The sequence below is a fragment of the Myotis daubentonii genome, chromosome 2 (genome assembly GCF_963259705.1).
Source record: "Myotis daubentonii chromosome 2, mMyoDau2.1, whole genome shotgun sequence".
Lineage (NCBI taxonomy): Eukaryota > Metazoa > Chordata > Mammalia > Chiroptera > Vespertilionidae > Myotis > Myotis daubentonii.
Genome location: NC_081841.1, coordinates 106,004,011 through 106,024,116, shown reverse-complemented (window position 1 = coordinate 106,024,116; position 20,106 = coordinate 106,004,011). Strand labels below are relative to the sequence as shown.

General features: G+C 40.4%; 1 pseudogene; it reads left to right on the top strand.

Moving 5' to 3' along the window:
* Nucleotides 1-9,764: 9,764 nt before the first annotated feature.
* Nucleotides 9,765-15,215, top strand: LOC132226640 (serine/arginine-rich splicing factor 7-like; annotated as a pseudogene).
* The last annotated feature ends 4,891 nt before the right edge of the window (nucleotides 15,216-20,106 follow it).

The following is a 20,106-nucleotide window of genomic DNA, read 5'->3' as shown; positions in this document are numbered from 1 at the left end:
TCTTTCATTTGGGGCACATTTTCCTGTCAACCCATTTTGACTGTCTCTTAGTGCTTGTTTCTGTGTTAGGTAGATCTGCAATGTCTTCCGGTCTTGTTAAGTTGGCCTAATGTAGTAGGTGTTCTTTGGGATCCAGTGGTACAGTCTCCTTCATCACCTGATCTGGGTGGTCCAGGAATGACCCTTGGGGTGGCTTATGTAAGGCATCCTGTTGTAATTGAGTTTTGTTTACTTTTGGCCCACTCATGCATGGAGTCAACTCTCAGGATGACTGACTGTGAGGATCAACCCCAAACAAAGTGTATGAGCTTCCCTGCAGGTGCTGACCACACAAAGCAGAATTTTTCTCAGCAGTGTTTAGTGCCTGCTGAGATCTCCCTTTGGATATGCTGCTTTTGAGGTCAATTGGACCCTTCTCTGAAGCTGACCACTTGGTGTATCTATTCTGGGGCCTCTTGGGAGGGACTCTGGTGCAGGTCAATGTCAGACACTGCCTGTGTCTGGCCCAGGACAACCCATTTGGAGCTCAAAGTGATCCACAGTTTGTGTCTGCCTCTGCTTGACCTTGGTGTGCATCGGAAGGACCAAGGATAGCTTCCATCAGCACTGAGCCCAGGTGATAGTAGGCAAAAGGCCCAAGTCACGCTGAGATCCACCACTACCTGCTTCACCTGCCAGCTGCCTGTTAGGCTAAGTCACTGAAAGAACCTCCAATGGACCTCAAGTTGCATTATGTAGGTTCTCAGTGAGTCATCAGGTAGGAGTGAATGGTGTTTACCAGATTGATATACGTTCAACTCTGTGCCAGTGCTGGATCTGAGGCCACTAAGCAAAAATCTCAGAGTACAAAATTAAAAATTGGAATGTTTTATAACACAGCAATTACACTTTAGGGAATATATTTGAAGAAATCTGAAACACTACTTTGAAAGAATATGTGCCCCCCTATGTTCATTGCAGTATTATTTACAATAGCCAAGATTTGGAAACAGACTAAGTGCTCATCAGTAGATGAGTGGATAAAAAAAGCTGTGGGACATTTACACAATTGATTACTACTTGGCTGTAAAAAAGATGAAATCTTACCTTTTGCGACAGCATGGGTATACACCTAGAGAGCTTTATGCTAAGTGAAATAAGCCAGTCAGAGAAAGACAAATACCACATGTTTTCACTTATATGTGGACTCTAGTGAACAAAATAACAAACAAAATAGAAACAGACTCATAGATACAGAGAACAGACCAACAGCTGTCAGAGGGGAGTGGGGTTAGGAGGCTGGGTGAAATAGGTGAAGGAATTAAGCAAACAACAAGAATAACAACAACAACAAAACTAATAGGCACAGACAACAGTATGGAGACTACTAGAGGGAAAATGGGATGGGAAGGTAAAGGAGGATAAATGGCGATGGAAGAAGACTTGACTTTGGGTGGTGAACACACAATACAATATCAGATAATATATTATAGACTAATACACTTAAAAACTATATAATTTTCTTAACCAATGTCACCCCAATAAATTCAATAATTTTTTTTTAAATGTTACTAAGAGCTATGTTTTCTTCTAGGAGTTTTGTGGTTTTAGTTCTTACATTTAAGTCTTTAATCCATTTTGTCTTTATTCTTGTATATTGGGTAAAAAAGTGGTGTAGCTTCTTTTTTTTTTTTTTTACATGTATCTGTCCAGTAGATGAGTGGATAAAAAAAGCTGTGGTACATTTACACAATTGATTACTACTTGTGTAATGTGGGGCATAATAATTACTCATAATGTGATTGTGAGGAATAGATTAATTACTATATATGAAATGCCTGGCACATCAAAAGCATTCATTAAACATTATCTCTCTATATAAAAGGCTAATATGCTGTGTCCCTCTGACCGTCCGACCAGTCACTATGATGCACACTGACCACCAGGGGGCAGACACTCAATGCAGGAGCTGCCATGATGCACACTGGCCATTTACAAAGAAACAGCACCACAGACCTGGTGCTGACAAACCAATACTTGGCTTCCCCCAAGTGGGACACAGGCCCGCCACCACCCCGGAGTGACAGCACACCGAATCACAGTCAAAGCTGCTGAGACCCCTGTGGCTCAAAATGCGGCCCACAACCCAGCCCAGGCAGGAAATGGTTGCTGTGGATGCCGGGTAATGATGTCACGTAGCAATGCCTAGCTTCCTCTTCCTAGCGCTACGCTCCTTGCAGTTTCTTCAGCCCAGGAACATGACTTGCTTTATATATAGCCAGGTGCAATCATTTTACACTTTAACCAGATGTCTGTGAAGCATTTTCCTGTGCCTCATCTCATGTGATCCTCACAGAAGTCCTGGAGTAGGTAGATAGGAGACTGGGTAGAATCCTATTTTCTTTTCATTAGCCGAAAAACGGAGATTTAGAAAGTTTAGAAACTTGACCTGACTGAAAAGAAGTAAGAAATGGTGGGCCTTGAAATTAACTTCAGGCTTTCTCACTGCGCAAAATATAGTCAAACACTGTTGCATTTAAATATATTACCCTTTGTTCTCCCTGCATGTTCTACAATAATAATCTGCTTCATGTTGATATTTACTGCTGTGTTGCTGACAATTACCTGAAAGAGAAGTTGGGGTGCTTCACTGGGCTGGAAAAAGTTTAGCTACATCAGAAAGAAGGTCTAATTAAGCAAGTTTATTCTATATCTATAAAAGGCTAAGTTGACTCTAGCATGCATGATATGTATAAAGCTCTTGCTGATGCCAGTCACATACGTGTGTTTTGATCTGTCATTGCCGATCGTGAATTTGGTTGACACTTCTATTATAGAGAAAGGGCGAATAGTGATATTAAAATGTTTCTTCTAATTAATTTCCTTTCAATGTGCATGAATCCGTGCACTGGGTCACTAGTCTGTCATATTAATTATTATTACTTTTTTGCATTTAACTTAGGATGCAAAATAATTACCTGCTATAGCCACTGAGTTCTAACTGGGTGGCCACAGTAAATTTTATTTTGTTGCAAAATAGAAAGAAAAGCAAATATTTATAAAATTCAGTGTGTTGAGTTTTTTGCCATGTTTTCTCTACACTCATGGTATCCAAATCTAGAAGACCATATAAAGATGACAACTGAAGGACTTCTTTAAGGGTTAGGAGTAATCTTTACTTTCCCACATTGAAATGGTTGATTTGGGGGGTTAGTGTGTCTGCCGGGGTCCAACCCCAGCAGGTCCAGGGGTTCCCAAAGGCATAGATGGAGTCGGCGAAGAAGGAATGACACAGGGACTTCTCCAGCCAGGTTTGGTCGCCATGTTCCCTCACTAGGTTCTCCAGCCAGGTTCTGTCCAGGTTCTCCAGCCAGGTTCAGTCACCAGGTTCTAGTCAGGTTCTCTTGGCAATTTCTGTAGTCAGGTTCAGTCCAGGATCTTTTGCCATGTTCTCTCCAGTGAAGTCCTTCTGTCTCTAGAGAACGTTCTGTGTAGGTTCTGTGTTCTGAGTTCTGACTTCTAAGTTCTGTCTCCTGAGTTCTGTGTCTTGCTGTCTTGTTACATCTGTATTTATACCAGTTGATTCAATCCTATCAATCTCTATTACAAAGGTTAGGGCGTTTCTTATCTCCATTCCAGGGAGTAAAGATTATGTAGCTTAAGCATGATTGTTTGTAGTTAAAGTGATTAACTACCCGCCTGGCACTTAGTTAAGGAGTTTCATCCCCTCCCTTACTTCAGGGAAAAATCCCTACCTGAGGAAACAACCTTTCTCAGAGACCTTGGTTAAAACACATAGTGCCAAGAAGGTGAGCAAACATATTAAGAACAGTATGCCATATATGCCAGGTCCCTTGAAACAGCAAGCATGGACCGGCTCCCGGCATGTGTCATTTTGCAATTACCTAATCTAATATGTGACCTAATATGCAGTCGTGGACTGAAGCCAATTGTGTCAAGAACCAATTGTAAATAGTCAAGAATTTTGTAAGCTGGTTGTTAAACTGTTGGCAGCTTGAAATCAACCATGTGGGAGTACTTACCACAGAAATCAGTAACCACTACAAACTGGGGTCTTTTTTCCTCTCCTGGGATTTTGGGAGCCATTAGAGATATTGGCTTAGACAAAGCCATCTTAAGAACTATAAGTTTCTGGAAACTCCTAATTACCAGAAACCACCTGTGTCTTGCAAATTGGCCAGCAGTTAAAGATAAACTACCCTCACACAGCCGCTAAATCACACATCTCCACTGATAAGCACACAGCCATCCGGAGCCTGCTAAAGCACACATCTCCGCTGATAAGCACAGCAATCAGGAGCCTAATAAATCTCTAGTAATAGGTAACTGCCCATAGACCCCTTTACCCACCCCCCCGTCCCTAAAAACAGTATATATCCTGCCACTGTGAGAATAAAATTTGGAGGCTTGATCAGGACTTGTCTTGCCTCCATTCTTTCGTGTACCTTGTTTGTTTCATTCTCCTAGGGTGTCTCTTCGTTCCCCCGTTATTGTCCCGCGGGCCGGGGCACTGGGAGAGCCAATTTACCAGCCTGCCCTGAGTATGTGTGTCATACAACACATGAAAGGAAATAGGGACACTTCAAAGGTCATGATTTTTTCTTTCCAAAGTGAGTTTTCATCCTATCTAATTGATCTTTCCACCTATTCTATGACCATGGCAGAGTACTAGTATTATTATTATTATTGTTGTTGCTTTGTTATTATTTTACATATTTGGAATCTGAAACAATAATGCATAGTAATTAATAACCAAAGTAATGCTTATCAGGACAGAACCAGGACTAAAACCCAGGTTTCTGGATTTACCATACATTTGTTCTATCCTGGTTTTGAAATAATAGCATAAGATTTTATTTTTGGCAATTTGGAACTTCCAATGACTTTTAAGATATGCTACAATATTTTCTAAATAAAAAATAAATCATCTGAATTCAATATTCTATATGTCACTTGAGAGAGGGGATTGAAGGAGTGAGAGAAAGTTGAAGACAGGGTAAATATATCCCATAGATGTAAATATTTCATTTGTCAACATTAGGAAAATTTTATGCTGGTACCCTTTGGATGTGGAAAGAGGACATCTAAGAAAGGGATCAGGTACATTTGTTCCTGAGGAAGACTTAAGTATAATTAGGAATCTTGAACTGACATATAAAATGCTCAAGAAGATTTACAAAGCAGTTTTGTTCAAAACTGGGAATTTACACTGCACTGAGGGGTTGATCAAAGAAGGCCTACTGAACAGAAGAATTTTGAGGTGTATTTTTCCGGAGGTATCAACCAAACTTCAATTGCTGCAGAGGACAGGAGAGGGTCCTGCACCCTCTGGTATGCTGGAATGATGAAGCCAGTACTTGCCCCATCACCACCTGCGCCAGAGTACCTCCAGCCCTCTGGACATTGCTCTAGAATGGTACTTCCTCTAGGAAGGGAAAGAGAGAGGAAACTCAAAGCAGATAACTTTATTATATTTTTTGCAGTCTTGTAAAGGAACTGAGGTTGACAATTTGTAACAAAATAGATTGATGCCTGGGGTTTTCATTTTCCTTTCTATCACTTACCTGAGTCATTTTTGACATTCTAGTGGATAAATCACTGTATTAGGCATGGGATATCTGAGAAAATGTTCCTATTGTTCTCTGTGAAGCTACAGAACATATTGTTGTACCACAATTAACAAAAATCCAGCAGACAAATATCCAAACTCATAAACCAAATGAATGAAGGTATGTTATTTGCATCACAGAAAGAGCTCTTCATTTTATAAAAGGATCTGCCATTGTTTTATTCATTTTTTCAGCATTTGTTAAGTACAGACTATATTTCAGGCCCTAAAGACACAAGCTGTATAAAAGAGATTCCACTGCCCTCACAGATCTTGGAGGACATTGGAGAAGACTAAGATACTCTGGCATAATTAATCACACTTATTTGTTATAATAGATGCTCAAATAATTTAGGAATACAGCCATCAGGACAGTTAACTATTGCAGACATTGAGTAAGTACAAAAAGAAGGTGATACTTCAAGTGGAAATAAATGGGTTCACCAGACAAAAAGGAATAGCTATCCTAAAGAATGGCAAAGTATAAAAGTAAGTAAATATTAAAAGAAAATCAATGTGTTGCTATGGTTTCCATTGCATTCATGTTGTTATGATCTAGAAGACCACTTACATATAATAACCAGACTCATGTGAGGTTAGGAGTAATCCTCACTTTATATCTCAGGAGTGAAAAGATTGTTGTTGTTATAATTGGAGTGAGAACACTGAAGTTTCTAGAGATAGAGAGATTAGGTGTAAGAAATAGAAAATCACTGAACACTTTTAGCAAGAGCAGGAGTGTCATGCTCTGATTTATAACTTTCAAAAGATGATTTTAGAGGTAACATAGAGAATGGATTGAAAGGTAGAATTCTTTAAATAGAAGCTCCTTTATTGCATTTAAAATGTGATGTTATTTACAAACTAGTAGCCCGGTGCACGAAATTCATGCACATTGAAAGGGAATTAATTAGAGGAACGTAATTTGGACTCACTATCTAATATCAATAACATGTGAGTGTGAGGCAGTCCACGTTTCTGAAATTCAATGACATGAATTTTAGCTATTACTTTGCCAAATAAATGGACTTTACAGATATCATTTAAAAGAGCATTCAGCTTAATATTAAGAACTCTGGCTACCAAGTCAGGTTTGTTTTCAACTTTTTGCCAGCATTGTAAATTGTTTGCAATATCTGCCCATTTGGGGTTGCATGTCATGGTTATGAATAAATAGGGCTTGCCATACTTCATTACAATTGCCATAGCATCCTGATATCACTGTTGAATATATCTGAGTCTACCCTCAGAAGATGATGGAAGTATTATCATTTTACCAATCGGCACATTGTCATTTTCAGATATATATTTGAGATAATCCATCAAACCACTATATTTTTCAACTCTAAACTTAGATTGGTTTGCTTTGATGAAATTTATCCGATTGGCCTCCATTTTTGAATATGAATCCATGAGAAACTGTTGAGTTAATTTTCCTGCATTTAAAATAGGATTGAACCTGTCCCACACAGAGAGATGAAATCCATAATACTGCATTTGTGTGACTTGTGTCCTTACATTTTGTCTAGTATTATTGTCGATTACACTGTTGTCTCTGAGTCTTAATGCAATATCTGTTCCCCAGCCTTTTTCACCATGTGGAAAAAGAATAGAATATGTCATTGCATCTAATGTAGGAAACAGGGTATTGATTTGTTTCATTTTAGTGGCATTTGGATTATTGGGATCTGGTTTACAATGAATGAGCAAGTCCTTTTCAAAAGGAGGTTCTCCATCTTCGTTTCTGAATATGACAGCAACCTCAGTTACATGGGGAGAACTATATCTACCTGGGTCACTGTTATGCTCATATTTAATCCCCATTGTTACTTCTGTGGGAGCAATACCTTTTGCTGCTGCTTCAGATTGGGTTTCCTTTTCTATCTCTTGTAGCATCTTGTATGATTTTGTTAATTCACTTATTTCATGCATGAGGTTGTTAATGTTGATCATGAGTCTTTCTGAGGTTGTTGATGTTGATCATGAGTCTTTCAGAGTAGCCCTGGTTTTCTGGCATTGCTAATCTTTTACTTGTAGCTTTGGCTGTATCCAAAATATATAGTTGAGCAAACTTCCGAGAAACACCATCCAAAGGATGTAAAGTTCCAGTATGGTGATAAACTTGTCCGTGTATTCTAAAACAATATGGCCCATATCCTGATGGTGATGCAATATTTGCACCCATGGAAGCAAAAACAAAAGAACTATTTATGGAATGAATATTTTCCATGAAATTTTTACTGTCAGAATTTTCATTTGTCGCTGAACCGGTTTGGCTCAGTGGATAGAGCGTCGGCCTGCGGACTCAATGGTCCCAGGTTCGATTCCGGTCAAGGGCATGTACCTGGGTTGCGGGCACATCCCCAGTGGGGGGGCGGTGTGCAGGAGGCAGCTGATCGATCTCTCTCATCGATGTTTCTAACTCTCTGTCCCTCTCTCTTCCTCTCTGTAAAAAATCAATAAAATATATTTTTAAAATAAAAAAAAAGAGTCTTCATTTGTCATTAATCTTTTTAAATATACTGGGTAATCTGGAAAATGTATATCATTTGGACAGACTTTCCCTTTGCTACAACATTGAGTAAATTTCGCATCAGATTTTTTTCATCAGAAAAATTTAGTGATAGGCAAAATTCACATGGAACAGTCATTCCACCACAACTATGTTCGAGGATTGCATTGTCATGTATTCCATTTTCGCTGAGAAGGCAGTTCCTACCAGTATTCGTAGTACTTGTTGATGACTGTTCTCTAGACATATTCTATCGTCGCGACGGCCTTCTTTCAACTTCAAAGACATGTTGGTCTTTAGACATTTTCTGTCGATAACGCCGGTGTTTTTTGGCATCAGAGCGACGTTTTTCCAGTAGCTGGTGTTCAGATACATCCTGTGGCATGTGCCGCCTTCTTTCAAGATCAGACGCACGCTGCTCTGCAGACACTTTCTGTAGATAACGCAGGCATCTTTCCGCTGCAGAGCTACGTTGTATCAATAGTTGTTCTTTAGACATAGTCCCACCTCTCTACTGTCATGGTCTGAGATGCAGGTGAATGAAAGTCCTGGCCATCAGGCCGCTGCGAGCTGTCTGACCAATGGCTGATTCTGGCTGATTCTGTGGGGATGGGACTTCCTCCTCCCTGTTGTCAGTTTCCACAGCTGTGATGAGGAAGCTGGGGTGACAGAGGGAGCCGTGTCCTCCAAGCCACTCTCTCTCTCTTGCTCTGTTCTATGTCCAGCGGTCTCCTGCTCTGCTAAGTCCTCCAACCTCCCTCTCTCTGCCAGCAAGGTCCCAAGAGCCCGCAGGCATGGCTAGGCACAGGTGGCCTCGCCTCCCTGGGCCAGCGAAGGTCCTGGGAGCCCGTGGGCTTGGCTTGGTGCAGCAGGCCTCGCCTCCCGTGCTGGCAGTGGTCGCCTCCTGGGGTGCCTGACACCTGCATATGCAAATTAACCACCATCTCTGTTGGGTTAATTTGCGTAGTCACTCTGATTGGCTTGTGAGCATGGCTTGAGCGTAGCAGAGGGATGGCTAATTTGCATGTTTCTCTTTTATTATATAGGATGTTCAGCTTGTGTGGAGCACCAAATGCTTAACCCATCCCTGTAGCAAACAAGCATACTTGTGATTGATGGGTGAAATCCAGTTAAGCACAGAGCCTTCAATGCTTTAATGCTGTGTGCTTCCATTTTCAAGCAGCACAGAGCAGTTCTGCTGAGAGAAACTTGAAAACTGATAAGTTATGAATGTACCACCCACATCATAAATATTTTCAAAGTGTCAAAACAATAGGTACAAATAATTCAGATATAGGTTTCCTATCATTTATCTTTTATTTCCCCACCAAAAATATCTACAAGTTCTTTGGGACCATAAGGTTACTTACTTTTTCCTTTGCTTTGAGATGTTGTCATAAATTATTTTCTGGGCTATGTACAAAGCTTAGAAGGCATTCACTTCATCCTTAAAGTTAACAAAGAAAGCTTAAAGGAATTCCTCAAAATGAGGGCATTAATACAGATGACTGACCCTAAATATTTTTCCAAGTATTTTCTGAATTGAGTTTAGAATTTGCTTCTTATGGCTGGCATCCTATTGAGCTAATGATGTTCAAATTTAGAAGATATAAATAATTTTTAAAAATTGCTTCTGAAGATGCTATGAGGGCCCTGATAGTTCAGGTTAGTGCTGTTGGGACGCTTGGTGATTTAACCAGGGATCCTGGCAGGTGGTTGATTTTATCCTTGTGTTTTAAATAAACTTAGCTTGGAAATCATCTTATTGGTACTTATCGCCCCAATTCTACTGGGCTAACATAGCAGATTATTGTTCCCTTTTTCATTTTTAACTTTTAAAAAAATATTTTTATTGATTGCAGAGAGGAAGGGAGAGGGAGAGAGAGATAGAAATATCAATGATGAGAGAGAATCATTGGTTGGCTGCCTCATACATGCCACCTATTGGGGATTGAGCCTGCAACTTGGACATGTGCCCTGATCAGGAATCAAACTGTGACCTCCTGGTTCATAAGTCAATGCTCAACCACTGAGGCACACCAGCCTGGCTCATTTTTAATTTTTAAAAGAGGTGAGAGACTTTAGAAAATTCAATCTCAAACTTTTTGAACCAAATAATCCAGGAAAATGACACTCCACCTGCTATTTACAGATAACCAGGTAGATCATATTATAAGTCAGAGACTGAAAATCAATGAACTCTACTTTTTCTTTCTTCTTTTAACTGAGTCAACAGATCCTTGTATTTTATTAGCCAAGAAGGGAGAGGAAAGTGCTGACAATAGAACATTACCTGGGATCAACTCAGACTGTAGATTGAAAAATTTTCAGCCATTGGCTTTTAAAAATATATATTTATCTGTGAGACCATTTGGGTTCAAAATTTTAATTTAACCACAGCTTATTTATCATAGTTCAATAGATTTAGGTTATGATAATTTCCTTTAAGACCCAAAGGGTTCCAGGCCTTTGTTGCACAGGAACTCAGGAGGCTAGGTGGGTGGCTTTGATGATTATCAGTCAATGATGTTTAGGGTTAGGTGGTGGGAAAGCAGTAGCCTAGTTTACAAAATTGTCCAAATAATCTTCTTAAAGCATCACTTCAATCATTGTGATTGGATCAAGACTAAATCCTCTACCCTAGGATCTAATTCCTTCAACTTCCAGACCTCACTTGATCTGAGCTTTTTTATTTTTGCTCTTCTCTGGTGCCACACCCATAAGTTGGTGCTCTATGATTTTCCTGTTCCTTTATTATTATGGCTTATATTTTGTATCTTTACCCTTATTGCTCATCTCCAACCTAGGACACTCTTTACTTCTCTCCATTAAAATAAATCCTCAAATTCCTTTAAGACCTAGAGTTTAAAATACCACCTTGCCAAACTTACCCATTCCTCAAGGATACTTTGGTGTCCATAAGGCATGTCATATGATATCTGCAACTGCTGTACACCCTTTGTCATGCATCTTTAGCCCTTTCATTCAAAGGTCATAGGACTTTCAGACTGAAGGGACCTTAATGATCATTTACAAGAGTGGATGATGAGGCCCAGAGAGATTAAGGGACTTTTTCAATGACACGAAATAGTACAGTGAAGGCTGATCCCCCTGAAGACCCAGTGACATCATGAGATGACTTCAGAATCATAAAATAATGGTTGACTCATGTTTATTCCAGGTTCAGAGTTGAATCCTAATTTCAGAAAACAAGATTCCCAGGTAATTCTTGTGTGACATTTCCTAGTTCTGTACTATAGGTATATTTCAGAATATCACATTATCTACTCATTCCAAGGTCAGGGAGCATGTTATATTTGGGAAAGTTTCCTTACCTGTTTTATGTAAATTACTGTTTCCTCTTCCACTTTCCCACAGCAACCATTTACTTTGCATAGCAACTATTCATCAATTTTATAATGAGTTGAACTGTGATTATCATATAATTATAATAATGATGTTACAATTGAACTGTAAAGTCATGGGGCAGGAAATGGAATTGTTTTGAATAATTGTATCCCAACATCCAGCACAATGCCTTGAACACAGCAAGTACTAAAGAAGTGTTGACTGAGTAAATGAATATGTGTGCCTTTTTCTAGGTTGAATGTAAAGTCTACAGGATGGTGACTTAGTTCCTGTTAGCTTAAAGCAAGCCAATTAAAGCCAAATCAGGGTTTTAAAATAAAATACACTAGAACAGGGTAGTGCCATTGGGACCATTGGTATAATAGGTCTTTGCAGCTTTTTTGTACTACTCGCACCCTGGGCACTGCGGAGTTGAAGGAGCCGAGCTCACAGGCCAGTCATCACGTCGCACTTCTGGTGATATGGAGAAAAACCAAGGGAACTGGTGCTGGCAAAGGAGAGTTATAAAGGGTTTTCAGTTATTATGGTCCCTTAAGAATTGTGTGGATTGCAAGAAATCCTCCAGGATTTGTCTATGTGGAATTTGAAGACACTAGAGATGCAGAAGATTCAGTTTGAGGCCTGGATGGCAAGGTGACTTAAAGTTCCTGAATAAGGGTTGAACTATCAATAGGAATGCCTCAGAGATCTCATTTTGATAGACCACCTGCCTGATGTCCCTTTGATCCAAATGGTAGATGCTGTGAATGTGGTGAAAAAGGATATTATGGAGAAACCAAGATGGCGACATAGGTAAACACCTGAAATTGCTGCCTCACACAACCACTTCAAAACTACAACTAAAGACAAAACAGACATCACCCAGAACCACAGGAAGGCTGGCTGAGTGGAAATTCTACAACTAGAAGGAAAGAGAAAAGCATACTGAGACTCAGGAGGTGCGGAAGTAAAGTGCAGAGGTACAGAGGCTCGAGCATGCGCAGAAAGGGCTGGCAACGGAGGATGCTGGTGTCTTTTGCAAATGGGAGGGAGGCACAAGCTCCCGACGGCTCTGACTCCAGTTCCGGGCAAGTCTCTAGGGACCCAGGCTCATGCGGGGAGAAACTGGACTGTCTGGCAGCGGGCAGAACTCGAGGGCAGCTTTCTCAGAGGTGCTTGCAGTGATTATCGCGGGACACTGAGATCCGCAGGGGTCTATTAGGGCAGGGCTGAGGATCAGCCATAGCTGTTTGCTCCACCCTGTTGATTCCCTGAGACCCTGCCCCACCCAAGTTGTGAGCAGAAGCTTTTGCATATGAATGGGCTGGCCCTTTGAGATCTAAAATTACCTAACAAACTGCAACTGGGTCAGAGAGAACCAGAACATTCCAAAGAAGGCTCAAGGCCCCTCAGCAGCTTGCATTGCTTCACAGCTGGGCCTCATCTGAGCACCTCCAAACCCCAAACAAGGAAGAGGAAACTGCAGATATCTCCGTAGCTCCTGTTGGGTAGCCTCAGGCAGAGGGTAAATTAGCACTTCCTTAGAGATCCAAGAGCCCGTGTACCTAGTGGCCAGAGTGGGACCATCCAGATTACAACTCCTCAGATCCATAAGGGACACACTCAGGGGGCAGACTCAGTGAGCACCAAAGCCCCACTGAAGCAAGTCTTGCCCCATAAGGGTGTCTTCAGCACAGAAGTTCTCCCACTGCAGACACAGCTGATTCTCACAGACAACTGGCCTGGAGGTCAATTCCTCCCAGTGATACCAACAACAATTAAGGCTTAACTACAACAAGACTGTGCACACAGCCCACAAAGGGGTGCACCAAGAGTGTCCACCTCAGGTAATTGGGGAGGCTGAGCTACTGGGCCCTATAGGACACCTAGCACACAAAACCACTCTATCAACACAGGGAAGCAGCCAAAATGTAGAGACAAAGAAACAGATCACAAATGACAGAAATGGAGGAAAGCAAACTACTGGATATAGAGTTCAAAACCACGGTTATAAGGTTTTTCAAGAATTTTCTAGAAACCACTGATAAATCTAGTGAGACCCTCGAGTATATGAAAAAGGACCAACTAGAAATTAAGCATACACTTACTGAAATAAAGAATAATATACAGAGATCCAACAGCAGACAAGAGGATCCCAAGAATCAAGTCAAAGATTTGAAATATGAAAAAGTAAAAAACACCCAACTAGAAAAGCAAAAAGAAAAAAGAATCCAAAAATATCAAGATAGTGTATGGAGCCTCTGGGACAACTTCAAACGTCCCAACGTTCGAATTATAGGGGTGCCAGAAGAAGTGAGAGAGCAAGATATTGAAAACCTATTTGAAGAAATAATGACAGAAAACTTCCCCTATCTTGTGAAAGAAATAGACTTACAAGTCCAGGAAGCGCAGAGAACCCCAAACAAAAGGAATTCAAAGTGGGCCACACCAAGACACATCATAATTAAAATGCCAAGGGCAAAAGACAAAGAGAAAATCTTAAAAGCAGCAAGAGAAAAAAAGCCAATTACCTACAAGGGAGTACCCATACGATTGACAGCTGATTTCTCAATAGAAACTTTGCAGGCCAGAAAGGAGTGGCAAGAAATATTCAAAGTGATGAATAGCAAGAGCCTACAACCAAGATTACTTTATCCAGCAAAGCTATCATTCAGAATTGAAGGTCAGATAAAAAGCTTCACAGGTAAGAAAAAGCTAAAGGAGTTCATCACCACCAAACCAGCATTATATGAAATGCTGAAAAGTATTCTTTAAGAAGAGGAAGAAGAAGAAAAAAAGTAAAGATAAAAATTATGAACAACAATTACATATCTATCAAGTGAATCTAAAAATCAAGTGAATAAAAAATCTGATGAACAGAGTAAACTGGTGAATATAATAGAATCAGGGGCATAGAAAGAGAGTGGACTGCCCTAACTGGTTTGGCTCAGTGGATAGAGCATCAGCCTGCGGACTCAGGGGTCCCAGTTTCGATTCCGGTCAAGGGCATGTACCTTGGTTGCGGGTACATCCCCAGTGGGGAGTGTGCAGGAGGCAGCTGATCGATGTTTCTCTCTCATTGATGTTTCTAACTCTCTATCCCTCTCCCTTCCTCTCTGCAAAAAATCAATAAAATATATTTTTTTTAAAAAAAGAAAGGGAGTGGACTGACAATTCTTGGGGGGGGGAAGAGGTGTGGGGGATGCGGGAAGAGACTGGACAAAAATCGTGTACCTATGAATGAGGACAGTGGGGGTGGGTAAGGGCAGAGGGTGGGGTGGGAACTGGGTGGAGGGGAGTTATGGGGAGAAAAAAGAGGAACAGCTGTAATAATCTGAACAATAAAGATTTATTTAAAAAAAAGAAAAGAAAAAGGATATTATGCTTATGATCGTCATTGCTATAGCTGGTGAAGAAGCAGCAGCAGGTCACAGTTTAGATCACATTCCAAATCCAGAGGTAGACAGTACTCTCCCTCACGAAGCAGGAGCAGGAGAAGAAAGTCAAGATCAGCATCTCCTCAGTGATCAAGATCTGTGTCTCTTCATAGATCACGATCACCTTCACTCATACGATCTAGGTCTGGTTCTATAAAAGGATTGAGATCACCATGGAGGTCAAGATCAAATCCAGGTGTCTTTCATGACCAAGAAGCAGCTAATCAAGGTCCAAATCTCCATCTCCAAACGAGGTTATTCCTCATCAGGAAGTCTGCGAAGACGTGCAAGTCCCGAAAGAGAGGACTGAAGTTCTCAAGTTCACCTTTTAGGGAAAAGTTATTTTGTTTACACTATTATAAGGGGTTTGTAATGTTTGTAAAATGTAGCTAATCAAAATTTATTTGGATTATTACTTTGTAAATTCACATTCAGTCAGATAATATAAATTTTTGTTGAATGTATTAACATCTTATGATTTGAAAATGTGGGTTATTATTTAAACATTTAAATAAAATGTTTCTAACTAGAAAAAATACACTAGGAGTTACTAATTTAAATGCCTATAGATGCAAGCAGGGAACACAGATGAGCAACAACAGACTGAGTGTGAGAAATACAACACAACAGTGCGGCACAATCATTAGAAAATGATACTAAGTGATAATAATGGTGAGAAATGTGGGGAAGAAAGAAAGAGAGAGAGAGAGAGAGAGAGAGAGAGAGAGAGAGAGAGAGAGAGAGAGAGAGAGAAAGAAAGAAAAGGAAGGAAGGAAGGAAGGAAGGAAGGAAGGAAGGAAGGAAGGAAGGAAGGAAGGAAGGAAGGAAAGAGCAGGTATATCCCTCATCTAAACAGGCTGTTTTTGTCAGATAGGAATGGAAAGCCAGTGTCACTAGAAGTTCTGATATTTATAGAGAGGCTGAAATGCAGATTTTATTATAAAATATCACAGTAGTAAAATACTGATAATTTGTTTTAAAAGAAAACACTGTGTGGACAAATCTTTCTGTGGGCAGCCCAGAGGCAGCCAATTCCCAGACTTCTGATCTAGAATCAAAGGCACTCTGCATGGGTTATTGAACCTGGTGTTTCTCACCTTTCCTGTGCGGGACCTCCTCTGCAGGTAGATAGCATCATGTTCTGAACGCTGTGCCCGCCTAAGAACCAGATGGGCCACGTTGTGCCTACCGAGGCCAAGAAGAAAGAGCACAGATGGATCCTGATGGCAGGCTCTGCAGCTTCAGGACCCGGTAACTGACTTGACATTTTTAAAACAGAAAAATCAACAAGGCTTATGCACTCTAAATTGACCTTGAAGTGCTCTCTAAGAAAAATTACCATCAAGCCTATCTGAAACATCTTTCCAGAGGACTGTCTGTAATCAATGTTTTCTTTGGACGTACATCGCCCCCCTCTCCTGCCTCATGCTATGTGCTGGCTCCTGGAAAGGCCATTGTCCTGATCTGGTCAAGCGTGCCAATTCCCGTACCTGGTAGCATTCACATACTAGTACCCATGACTGTTCCCACCATTACCCTATGTAATTCTCTGGCACCTTCAAAGTGGCATGAAGAGTATCCATTTCATCTTGCAGCTGCCCACGATGGACCCCATATGTAAGTTTACCTTAATAAACTCTGTTAGTTGTTACACTAGAGTGGTAGCCTCTTTCTTCCATCACTACCTGCCCTCTGCTTACGGAGGTAGATTTCCAGTGTTGGGCTTTTCTCTGGGCCTGCATGTATAAACACCTACAGACATGGTGGGGCAAGTTAGGTTTACAGTTGTGAGTACAAAAAAGACAAAAAACAGAGGATATTTTTAATTAGTATTTAGTAATTATTGTATTATTTTTCCATATGAACAACTATAAACCTATTTTTGCCACACCCTGTATTTGGTATAATTCATAAATTAGTCATGTGTAATTGATTGGAATCTTTTGTACATTAACACAGAAGAGCATGTGCATGAGAAAGGGCTTTTACATAATAATTTGGTTTAAGCATGCAATATATTACCTATTTCTTATACAGTAAGCCATGCCTACTTAAAGCCAGAACAATTGGTTTTCAACTATAGAAAGTTGTGCCATGCCAGCAAGACCAAGGGTGATTCCAAGTGGGGGGATGAAAGGATTAAGGAAAGACAGACAAGAGAATAATAGCTGGGTCTCGGTGGGACGCTGCCTCCCTGATGAGGAGACAACGACAGCGCCCACAAGCTGTGTCTTTATTTTATAGCAGATGCCACAAGGCAAAGTAGGGGCGTGATCACATTGTTTACAGCATTCTCCTGAGTTTCAACCTCACACAACTACATGCACCCGAACTCTATCACAAGGCACGTGGGGCCACGTGTTTGGACCATAGGTTCAAGCTTACAACCACAGCCGTTGGCTATGATTGTGCTGGGAGGGCCCTGCCCTCCAGCTAGGACTTGCACGTGTCAATGAGAGGACCCTGTCCTTTCATTAGTCCGAGACTTGAACCTGGCCAAAACACTATACCCGCGCCCCACAGGAAGTTAATCAAATTTCTTTCTTGTATGGGTACCAATATGTTTTTGATACACCTCCCCAAAAAACCCTTAAGCAGCATGCGCGCGCGCACACACACACACACACACACACACACACACACACACACCCTGAGCTATGTGCATAGAAGAGGTTAGGTAAAAAGACAATTTTATCAAAATGCTTTGTGTGTGTGTACATGAGCCTAAAATAATCTTCATTCAGTTGCAAGTTCACTGATCAGCCCAATGTGCCAAGGAGAAAGCTGGCAGTCAGAATCAGTAACCCATGGGAGCAGACTTGGAAACAATCTAGTGACTATCACGTCAGCAGGCTAACACATGTTCCAACGTCACTCAGCAATTTTTTGAGCTCCTGTTGTGTGACAAGCACTGTGTGAACACCAAGCTCACCTCTCACCCAAATTCTGTCCACAGGTTGCTCAAAGATCATTTTTCTTTTTTTAACATTTATCTTTAGTGTTGAAATTATTACAGATGCCCCCTCTTTTTTCCCTTGACCCCGCCCACCCCACAGCCACCACTCTCCAGCCTTCACCACACTATTGTCTGTGTCCATGGACCATGCATATATGCATACAAGATCCCCGGTTAATCTCTCCCCACTCCCCACTTCTGCCTTCCCTCTGGGATTCGACATTCTATGCTTCCATGTCTCTGGATCTATTCTGCTCACCATGTATTTTGATACGTAGATTTCACACAAGAATGAGATCATGTGATACTTATCTTTCTCTGACTGGCTTACTTTGCTTAGCATAATACTCACCAGGTCCCTCCAGGCTATCTCAAAGAGTAAAAGATCTTTCTTTTTTACAGCTGCATAGTATTCCATGGGATAAATGTGCCATAGCTTTTTATCCATCTGCTGATGGGCACTTAGGCTGTTTCCAAATCTTAGCTATTTTAAATTGTGCTGCTATGAACATAAGGGTGCATACATTCTGATTGTTGTTTTAGGTTACTTGGGATATATTCCTAGAAGTGGGATCATTGGGTCAAATGTCAGTTACATTTTTAATTTTTGAGGGAACTCCATACTATTTTCCATAATGAGTGCACCAATTTGCATTCCCACCAGCAGTGTATTAGGGTTCCATTTTCTCCACCTCCTCGCCAGCACTTGCCATTTGTTGATTTGTTGATGGTAGCCATTCTGACAGGTGTGACCTGATACCTCATTGTCATTTTAATGTGCATCTCTTGGATTATTAGTGATTTTGAGCATTTTTTACATGTCTCTTGGCCATCTGTATGCCCACTTTGGAGAAGTGTCTATTTAGGTCTTTTACCCATTTTTTTTTTGGATTGTTTGTCTTCCTTTGGTTAAGTTGTAAGAATTCCTTATATATTTTGGAGATTAACACCCTATCAGATGTATCAATAGTAAATATGTTTTCCCATGCAGTGGGCTCCCTCTTCATTTTGTTGAGGGTTTCCTTAGTTATGCAGAAGCCTTTTATCTTGATGTGGTCACATTTTTTAATTTTCTCCTTAGTTTCCCTTGTCCTAAGAGATGTATCAATGTATCAGCAAATGTATTACTATTAGAGATGTCTGAGATTTTGCTACCTATGGTTCCTTCTAGGATTTTTATGGATTTGTGACTTATATTTAATGTCTTTTATTGATTTTGAGTTTATTCTTGTGTATGGTGTAAGTTGGTGGTCTATTTTCTTTCTTTCTTTCTTTTTTTTTTTTTTTTTGCATGTATCTGTCCAATTTTCCGAACACCATTTTTTGAAGAGACTGTCTTGACTCCATTGTAGGCTCTTGCCTCCTTTATCAAATATCAAATGAGCATAAGGGCTTGGGTTGATTTCTGGAGTCTCTGTTCAGTTTCATTGATCTATATGCCTGTTCTTGTGCCAGTAACAGGTTGCTTTGATTACAGTGGCTCATTCTATGAAGCCAGCATTACCCTAATACCAAAACCAGATAAATACAACACAATGAAAGAGAATTACAGACCAATATCCCTCATGAACATAGATGCAATAATCCTCAACAAAATCTTAGCAAATCGGATCCAGCAGTACATCAGAAAGATCATACACCATGACCAAGTAGGATTTATTCAGAGGATGCAAGGATGGTACAATATCCACAAATCAATAAACACGATACATCACATAAACAAATTGAGAGATAAAAATCACATAGTCATATCAATTGACGCAGAAAAAGTATTTGACAAAATCCAACACCCTTTCTTGATAAAAACTCTCAGCAAGGTGGAAATAGAAGGATCATACTTCAACATAATAAAAGCCACATATGATAAACCCACAGCCAACATCATATTCAATGGACCAAATCTAAAACCATTTCCCCTAAGAACAGGAACAAGACATTCCCACTCTCACCACTCCTGTTCAACATTTACCATTGCACCAAAAAAAAAAAAATTAAGATACCTAGGAATAAACTTAACTAAAGAGGTAAAAGACCTATATGTGAAAAACTACAGGACACTGAAAAAAGAGATAGAGGAAGACATAAACAGATGGCATAACATACTGTGTTCATGGATTAGTAGACTCAACATCATCAAAATGTCCATACTACCCAAAGTAATCTACAGATTCAATGCAATCCCCATTAAAATACCAATGGCATATTTCACAGACCTAGAATGAACTTTCCAAAAATTCATCTGGAA